Source organism: Pteropus alecto, unplaced genomic scaffold (genome assembly GCF_000325575.1).
Source record: "Pteropus alecto unplaced genomic scaffold, ASM32557v1 scaffold119, whole genome shotgun sequence".
Taxonomy (NCBI): Eukaryota; Metazoa; Chordata; class Mammalia; order Chiroptera; family Pteropodidae; genus Pteropus; species Pteropus alecto.
Window position 1 is genome coordinate 465,236 of NW_006442487.1, and position 9,650 is coordinate 474,885.

At 30.4% G+C, this 9,650-nt stretch overlaps 1 protein-coding gene across 7 annotated transcripts in view; it reads left to right on the forward strand.

Annotated features, from left to right (window-relative positions):
• Nucleotides 1–9,650, forward strand: part of PCDH11X (protocadherin 11 X-linked) — a 741,312-nt gene that overhangs the window by 104,208 nt on the left and 627,454 nt on the right. The gene's annotated exons all lie outside the window — the stretch shown is intronic.

The following is a 9,650-nucleotide window of genomic DNA, read 5'->3' on the forward strand; positions in this document are numbered from 1 at the left end:
GAGATCTACTGGTAATATTTCTTTTCAGTACTCAATCAACAGTGCCTAAAATTTGGAAAGCATTGAGGTTAGCATTAAACAGTAGTTGATATTCCTCTGAGATGAATATTTGATTTTCTTGAGTAATATTAGCCTTCTTCACCTTTAGCTGATGCATACACAGATAGATGCACATCTGACCTCTTATAAATATCTCAAACTCCTGACATTTACAATTATGTTTTCATTCCTGACTGTTTCTCTCTGAAACATATAGCTCTTTTTGAAACATATAGCTCTTCCATGAAACATATAGCCTGACCTTTATGTAATATAGTTTGAGTAATGCTGGGGATGATTCCTTGACTATAATTTTTGTCATTTGCCATTAACTTGAAGGTTAACATTATAGGGTGTTTAATTTAGGTCTTTGAGAATCCTGAAAGAAATGATGTATGATTGATTTATAAGTTCAGATGGAGATTAAATTTTTTATTATCATAGTATCAAGAAATACATGAGTAAAGCTCATTGCTTATTGATATCAAAGTATTACTAAGAAAATAATAGTTGTTTGGGTTTAATATTTTATCATTTTTTTTTAATATTCAATGAGAATGCTTACTACCTTCTCATTTTATTAGATTTAACTCTATTATTTCAATAAACATAAATGTGTTATACATTATTGTAATTATTTAAGTAATGATGTAAGTAGTTTAATTTAAGGTCACAACTGGCAAAGAATCATTTTTGTTAAACTCTAATAGATTTTAAGAGTCTAAATTGAAATGCTATATAAATGATTATATAATTACCAACTAATATAACTGTCTTTCTCAGACTATATACAGATTTTGTAAGTGGAGATGGGTTTAAACTCAGCGATTTTTTTTTCATTTAACTGTCCATATATAATAAGAAGAAAAACAATTAAATAAGCATTTGGGTATGTTTATAACTCCGTATACATGATTATTTTTTATTTAAATAATAATATACACCAGTACTATGCTGTTATATTTTCAGAAGCACAGTAGAATTTTTTAAAATTATTAATTAATAAGCGAGGTAAAGTCTAAAATACATGAAACTCTTTGCTTTGCTATTAAGTACTTTCTCTGTAATTATTTTATACAATTTGTAAACTGAACCTGCCTAGTGAGTAAAGTCACAATAATTTTATAATTCATCACAAATAGAAACAAATATTAAATGTCCAAAATTTATACATTATGAAAAACATAAAATATCATTTAGTTGAAATGAATGCAACAAAATTTAGGAGGTCTAGATACTGGCTGGTTGTGAAATTATTGCTATCAACTTTACTAATTCATTTTGTCCAAATTCTTATGAATCTAAAAAAACTGATATAAGAAAATTTGTTTAGTAATCATGCCTTACTTTTAATTATTTGTAATCATTTGATTTTTAGTTGTGATTCTGATATGCATAGTTTTTACTATATATGTACAGATTACTTTATTAGTTAGGTCCCATTAGTTTAAAACATTACACTATCACTCTTTGCTTTTAATAACTGTACAAGATTTTCTTTCATTCATAATGCAATTTCACCATACAGTATACTTTCAGCCATTTTTTTCTTCATCAGTTTTTTTTAAATTAAGCTCAATTTCCTCATAAAAATATGATCTTTTTATCTCATGCAATTGAATTAAATTCATTATGTATGTCTACTTGTCTAGTTGAGCCAGTAAAGTCATCAAAAATTTTAAATTGGCCATTTGATTATGCAATTCTTCTCAAACTGAGAAAACTAGCACTAGAACATGACATAATGAAACAATGTCAATTCAATTTCAAAATGCATAAGATTTATTACGTAAACACCTTTATATCAAATTTTCAAAAGAAAGATAATATGCATAAATAATAAATAAATATTGTCTTGAATCAATATACTACAACTTCCCTGTAATATCCAAAGTTTGAAGGAGTCAAAGTTGCCTGAAATTTCTAAATTGGAACCTACATATTTTCGTAAGGTACACCCTCAGAAGCACATTTATGCTTTTTAAAAACTATTTAAAATGTTCTGCCTCTGCTCAAGAAGAGTTTCCTTTTTATATAAGCATGATATGAAATTGTATATAAATTATCAGCACGAGAGAGAGAGAGAGAGAGAGAGAGAGAGAGAGAATGAATGAGACTGAAAGACAAAATATATGAAACATTTCTAAAACTGTGAGCCTTGAGTAAGAAAGGACAGTGATCTTTTAGAGACAGGAAATAAATGAGGTAAACTCTAAGAATGCCACAATTTATAGTCTTGAGGAAGTTTCTGGAGCACAATTCACGGACAGATAATCAAGGCAGATTCTGAAGAAATCCTTGAGTTGAAGAGACAGAGATGAGAATCCAAAGAGACCAAGGTGACTAGAGTTTCCAAGACACAGTGCTGAAGTGAAGAGAGCTACACAGAGAGTAAACACTGGGGATTAGAGGAAGTTCTCCCTCAGCTATTCATCAGTTTACTCATCAGTGAATGTGTGAGGAAACCATTTGAGGCTTGTGAAAAACCATTCACTAGTATTATAGAATGGTACTAGGTGCTTATACGAGGCAGGGGATAGTATTTGTTTCCACCAGCGAGACTGGAAAAACATACTTCTGGGGCATTGAGTAGATTACTCAGGAAGATCTTGCTTAATAGTAGAGACTAATTATCCCTATATGGTGCATTACTTTGGAACTATCAAATAACAAAATGAAGCCTTATTGAGAGAGGTGACATCACTATGGATTCAAAAGGACCAAACTATTTCCAAGTAACTTAAATATATTCCAAATAAAAGCTCAATAATATTTATAAGAATAGAAAAATATCCAGCAGCTAACAAAATAAAATGCAAAATGAATGACATCCAAAGAAAGATTATCAGGCATATAAAAAAGCAGGGAAACATAACCTATAATAAGAGAATAATCAATCAAATTGACCCAGAACTGACACAGATGCTAGTATTAACATACAATGACATTTTAAAAGTTATTTTGTTTGTATTCCATATATTCGAAATATTAAGTAGAGATATAGAAGATATTAAAAAGAGTCAAATCAAAATTCTAGAGATGAAAGCTACAATGTATGAGTTAGAAAAATGCACAGCACTGCATTAATGTCTGATTAGACACAAGAGAAGAAAAAGATTAATGAATATGAAAACATAGCAATACAAACTATTCAAAATAAAATACAAAAAAGAATTAATATAATAAGTAATTGAGCAGCAGGACAACTTTAAGCAGCCTTATATATGAGGAACCAAAGTCCAAGAAGAAAAGGATGCATGATACAAGCAGAAAAAAATATTTGAATTAATAACAGCAAAATTATGTAAATTTCATAATTTTTAACTCACAGTGCCAAGAAGGTTAATTAACCCCAAACACTAGAAATATAAAGAGAACTACACCAAAACTCATCATAATTAAATTTCTCAAAATTAATGATAAAGAAAGGAATTTAAAAGCAGTTGGACAAATAAGACACATGTAGAGAGCAGCAAAGATGACAGCAGAATTCTTATCTGAAACAATACAAGTGAGAAAATGGTGAAGGAACATCTTTAAAGAGCTGACAGAAAAAAATACGTCAATGTAGAATTTGATGGCCAGGGAAAATATTTTTTTTAAACCAAAGGTAAAATAAAAAAAATATATCTTTTTGACATACAAAAGCTGAAATAATTTATCAGCAGCAGACTTGCATAACAAGATATATTACAAGACAACTTTTGATCAGAAAGATAAAACATATGAGATAAAAATGTGGATGCACACAAAGGAATAATGAGCAGTAAAAGTGATGATTATAGGACAAATATATGAGATATTTCCTTATTATTGAATTCTCTTTAAAAGTAACTTGATCATACAAAACTGGTGACAATATATTGTGGAGTTTCTAGCATGTATAAGTAAAATATATTTCAATAATAGCTTAATGGCTGGGAGAGGAAAAATAAAAGTATATTATCATAACATTTTAATATTATATGTGAAGTAGTATAATATCACTTGAAAGTAATCTGTGATTTAAAGATATACAAAATTAATCCTAAAACAACCACTTAAATAATAATTTTAAAAATATCTAAAAGGATAACATAGGAGATAAAATTAAATCATCAAAAAATATTCAATCTAAAAGAAGTCAGGAAAATAAAAGAAAGAACAATGTAAGACAAATAAAAAACAAATAGCACAATTATTAACTTAATGCTTAGCATATCAGTAATCACATTAAATTAATGGATCTAAACAATTAAAATGATGAGATTGTCAGATTTGATTTTTACAAAAGGCTATTGTGTGCTGCCTACAAAAATGAATTTTAAATGTAAAGATACAAATAGGTTAAAAGTAAAATTATAGAACATGATATAACATGCAAACAATAGTCAAAAGAAGTTGGAAGAGCTATTTTAACATCATAAAAATATATTTCACAGCAAAAAATAGTAATATGGTTCAAAAAAAGATATTTCATAACGATAAAGATATCAATTCACCCAGAGATGTGATAACCTACATGTTTAGGTCCCAATAAGATATCTTCAAAATACACAAAGTAAAAGCTGCTAGAAGTGCAGGGAAATACACAAAAATTGAGAATTTTAATGGTATATTTCAACAATTTTGATGAAATATTCAAATTACTTGGAAAACACAAACTACCAGAGCTCTTTACAGAAGAAATAGAAAAGATGAAAAACCCTATACACATTAAAGAAAAACAATTTATGATTAAAACCCTTTACACACAGGAAGCAAGGCCAGATGGTTTCATCTGTGAATTATACCAAGTTTTTAGGAAGACAAAATACTAATCACACACACACACACACACACACACACACACACACACATTTCCAGAAAAATGAAGTGGAGAGAATACTCTCCACTTAATCTGTCAGGCCAGCATCATCTGATACCAAAATCATATGAAAGCAACAACAACAAAAACTAAAGACCAATCTCCTTAATGAATATAGGTGCAAAATTCTAAGCAAAATTATAACAAATCAAACTCGACATAATATATATCATGAGCAAGTGGGCTTATCCTGAATGGAAGAACGATTTAACTTTCAAAAATTGATCAATATATTGTCTCATAGTTAAAAAGAAATAAATATGACCATTGTATCAGCTGCCAAAAAGATTGGACAAAATCTGAAATCTGATACTTATAAAAATTTTCAACAAGATAGGAATAGAAAAAAAAAGAAAAAAACTTCTATAATCTGATATAGAGCATCTGTGAAGAACTACAGCTAATATCATAATAATGGTGGAAAACCTAGTATTTTTCCCTGAATATCAAAAACAAGACAAGGATATCCATTCTCAGCACATCTTTAAACATGGTTCTCAAGGTTCTATCAGTGCATTTAGGCAAGAAAAGAAATTAAAGGCATTCAGATTGGAAATGGAGTAAGACTATCCACAGGCAACATTATTTTCTATGTAGAAAATCCAATGGAATCTACATAAAAGCTATTTGAACTAACTGAATTTATCAAATTTTTAGGATACAGATCAATATATAAAAATCAATTTCACTTCTTTACACTTTCAAGGGATAATCAGAAACTAAAATAAAAAATAAACAGTATCATTTACTGTAGCATAAAATTATTAAATAGGGATAAAATTGACAGAATTTGTGAAAGATGGATACACTGAAATACATAAGACATTACTGACAGAAATCAAAGAAGATCTAAATAGAGATATACTTTGTTCATGGCTCAAAGCACTAGTTAATATTAAGATATTAATTCTCCCTCAATTTGGTGTGTAGATTAACACAACCCCTTTCAAAATCTCGGCTATTTTTTTGAAATTGACAAACTAATTCTAAAACTGATATGGAAATGAACAAAACCTAGAATAGTATAAACACTGGTGATAAAGAGGAACAAATTTAGACAGCTAACAATCCTGATTTCAAGGATTATTGTAAAGACACAATAAAAAAGTGCCTACAGTACTGGTAGAGGAATAGGCACGTAGATCAGTGGAATAGAAAAGAGACTCTAGAAATAAATCTATATGCTTATAGACAACTGAATTTTGACAAAGGTATAAAGGCAATTCAAAGGAGAAAGGATAGTATTTTCAATTAATTGTGCTGAAAAATTGTATATCAAAGTACAAAATATGAATGTCAATCCATAACTTGCCCCATTTACAAAAATTATCCCAAACAGATCATAGGCTTAAATGCAAAATCTAATACTACAAGTATTCTAGGGGGAAAAAACAACATGAGAAAATATTTGTGACTTTGGATTAGTATTGGGAAACATTCTGAGGTGTATTGGAACTGACCACCAAAGGAGAACGAGGTTAAGAGAAAGAGGCTGACAACTCTCAAGTTAAACAAAGGGTTAATTAAGGGAACTTACTGACAGAAGCAGAGTCTTAGAGGGCAACACAACTGTGAATCTCTGCAGGGAAAGGGAATGGAGGCTTAAATATATATAGGACATATATATATGTACCCTACAGAACAGAAGCGGTTTATAGCCAAGTGGCACATGTTTGTTAAGAGCTGTATGTTCCAAAGCAGTAAACAATTTAATGGGCCTACTTACCTATGTAAGGACATTTCTTTCAGGAGATAGGGGCTGATCTCTCCTGGCATAAACTGGTGGTTATGAGAGCAATTTGTTTCTTAAGATAGTGTTGGTCATGTCAAGCATGAAAAACCATTTTGCCTAACAATTAGACAGTGTTATTAAATGTGACATCAAAAACATGATCCGCAAAAGATCAAATTAATAAATTTGATTTCATTAAAATTAAAAATCTTTTCAAAAGACACTTTTAAAAGAATGAAAAGACAAGCCATTGATTAAGAAAAAATATATAAAGCATATATCTAATAAAGGACATGGATTCAGAATTTATAGAACTCTCATAACTCAAAAATAAGAATACCATCAACCCAATTAAAAAATAGGTAAAAGATTTGAAGAAATAGTTCACAAAGATGTTATGCAAATGGCATCAAAGCATATGAGAAGATGTTCAGTATCATTAGTCATTAAAGAAATGCAAATTAAAACTGTAGTTATGCATCAATTAGAATGGCTAAAATTTTTAAAATTGACTGTAACGACCAGTCATTGGCCACAGTCTTGGTAAGGATGTGGAGAAACTTGAACACTGCTAGTTGAAATGTAAATGGTACAACAACTTTGGTAAACAGTTTGGATGTTTCTTTAAATGATATACACCTACCATATGATCTAGCCATTAGTGAGTATTTACCCAAAATAAATAAAATTTATGTCTCTGTGGATTTGCAAAGGAATGCTCATGGCAGCTTTATTTGTAAAAATCAAAAATGATAACTCAAAATGCCTATCAAGAAGTGAATGGTTAAACAAACATTGATATATACATGCAATAAATATTACTTGGCAATAAAAAAGTATGAATTAATGAAAAATATATAATATGGAAGAATTTCAATTATGCTGAGTGAAAGAATCTAGATAAAAAAAGAGCATATACTGTATGGTCTATTTACATAAAATTTAGAAAATGCAAAGTAACCTATAGTCAACAGAAAGCAGAACACAGCAGTTACCTACAAATTGGATGTGTGGGAGGTAGCAGGGGTCTTTTGCAGCAATGAATGCTTACTACTTTAACTGTGTTCTTGGTATTGAGGATGTATAAATATTTCAAAGCTCACCAATTGCGCACTTTAAATATCTGCAATTTATTTTATAACAATTATAACTCAATAAAATTGTTACAAAAAATGTTTAAAAATTTAATAGATTTAATTAAAGTGATTAAAATCACACTATTAAATCATATTTGAGTTAGACAACAACAAAAAACTTTTAAGAAGATATGTTATTTCCCGAAATTAGATGTTTTTAATATTTTTTTTCTGTATTACAGCATTTCTTTGTTGATATTTTTCACAAGATTTAAAACTATTGTTAAAACAAAGGTTTATATTTAGATCTTTTTTGGTTAAATTAAATTTGATGCATACATAAATAATTGCTTAAATGTATTTTCACAACTACAGTATTAAGAAGCTAACAAAACAGTTTTTATCTATTAGTACTTCACATCTGATATTTGAAAACAGAAAAACAGTACTGACATACTTTAAGAGAAAACACAAACGAGTGAAGGCATGTGATTCTCAGCTTATTCTGTCTGACTTATTCGCTTAGCATGATAATCTCAAGATTCATTCATGTTGTTCCATGGCTGTATTCCATCTTTTCATATGGCTGAGTAATATGGGAGATATAAAACTGAAAGCAACAAACAAACAAAAATTCATAAACACAGACAACAGTTTAATGGTTACCAGAGAGAGAGAGAGAGGAGAAGGGAAAATATAGATAAAGATAAAGGGGGTCAAATATATGATGACAGAAGGAGATTTGACTTTTCGTGGCGAACACACACTGCAATATACAGATGATGGATTACTGAATTGTACACTTGAAAGCTATATAATTTTATTAACCAGTGTGACCCCATTGTACTTAATTTAAAAATAAAATAAAAAATAAGAGAAACACAAAAATTATGCTAACCATGATCCTCCACATTTCTTTCAAACCGAAAACAAAACAACAAGCCTAATACTTATATCCTGTTTTAAATATAACCTTTAAAATATCTGACATACTCAGTGAGAAACATCTGTGATTTCATCTTAGCTTGCTTAACTGCTTTTTTTTCTATTAGATCTGCGTGGTCCAAAACATTATCTCATTCTAGATTTTTCTGATGTTGTTGCTGTGGTTGTTCTTGTTCAGTGCTTAGTAACAGACCTACAATAACTGCCCTTTTAATACACAATTAAAACTGCGTTGGTCACATCAGGATAGAATTAGGGTTAACTACTCCATGAACAAAAGAGGAAAAGGATATGAATGTGTGAAATGAGTAGCAGTAACTGAATTTAATTGATAGGATATACTCACAAAAACACTTAGTTTAGTTTGAAAATCTAATAGAGTTTGAAGTACTGTTAAATTTTGTTAAAGTTGCATATACTCCATAAAAACATAGCTACATTGAAACTGTTGTGGTTAAGGTTAGTTGTCTGCAGCACTTAAACATTTTAAAATGCTTGTATTTGACGTTAGACAATAGCGATATTCACAAAAAACTATGCGAAATCACTTTTTAAATATTAAGATACAGGATGTTTGCAAAAATATGGCAGAATGAGAGACGTCCTCAGATCTCTCTCCTGGAAGCAACAATAAGCTGAACATCTAAAATTCAACAAAAAACACCCAAACAGCACACCAGCACGTCTGAACGTGGGATCTGCGCATAAGAGCTACCACAGGTCAGAACTCCGGGTGTCGGGTGTTAGACTGGGAGAAACAAAGAAGCTGCCTCTCACAACCTAAACGCACTGCAGTAGAAGGAGAAGAGGGGAAGGTGTGACGGGTTCCCTGAACAGCCCTGCCTGGGAGAGCTGTGAGCTCCACGCGGCCAGTGTCAGGGCCCAGGCATCAGGGCAGAAAACAGAGAAATGGGGGCTGCAGAGAAATGGGGACGGCAGAGAAACAACAGTTGATTATTACCAGCCCCCATCCTCCAACTCAGAGGGCCAGTTCCCACCTATCCTCTGAGAC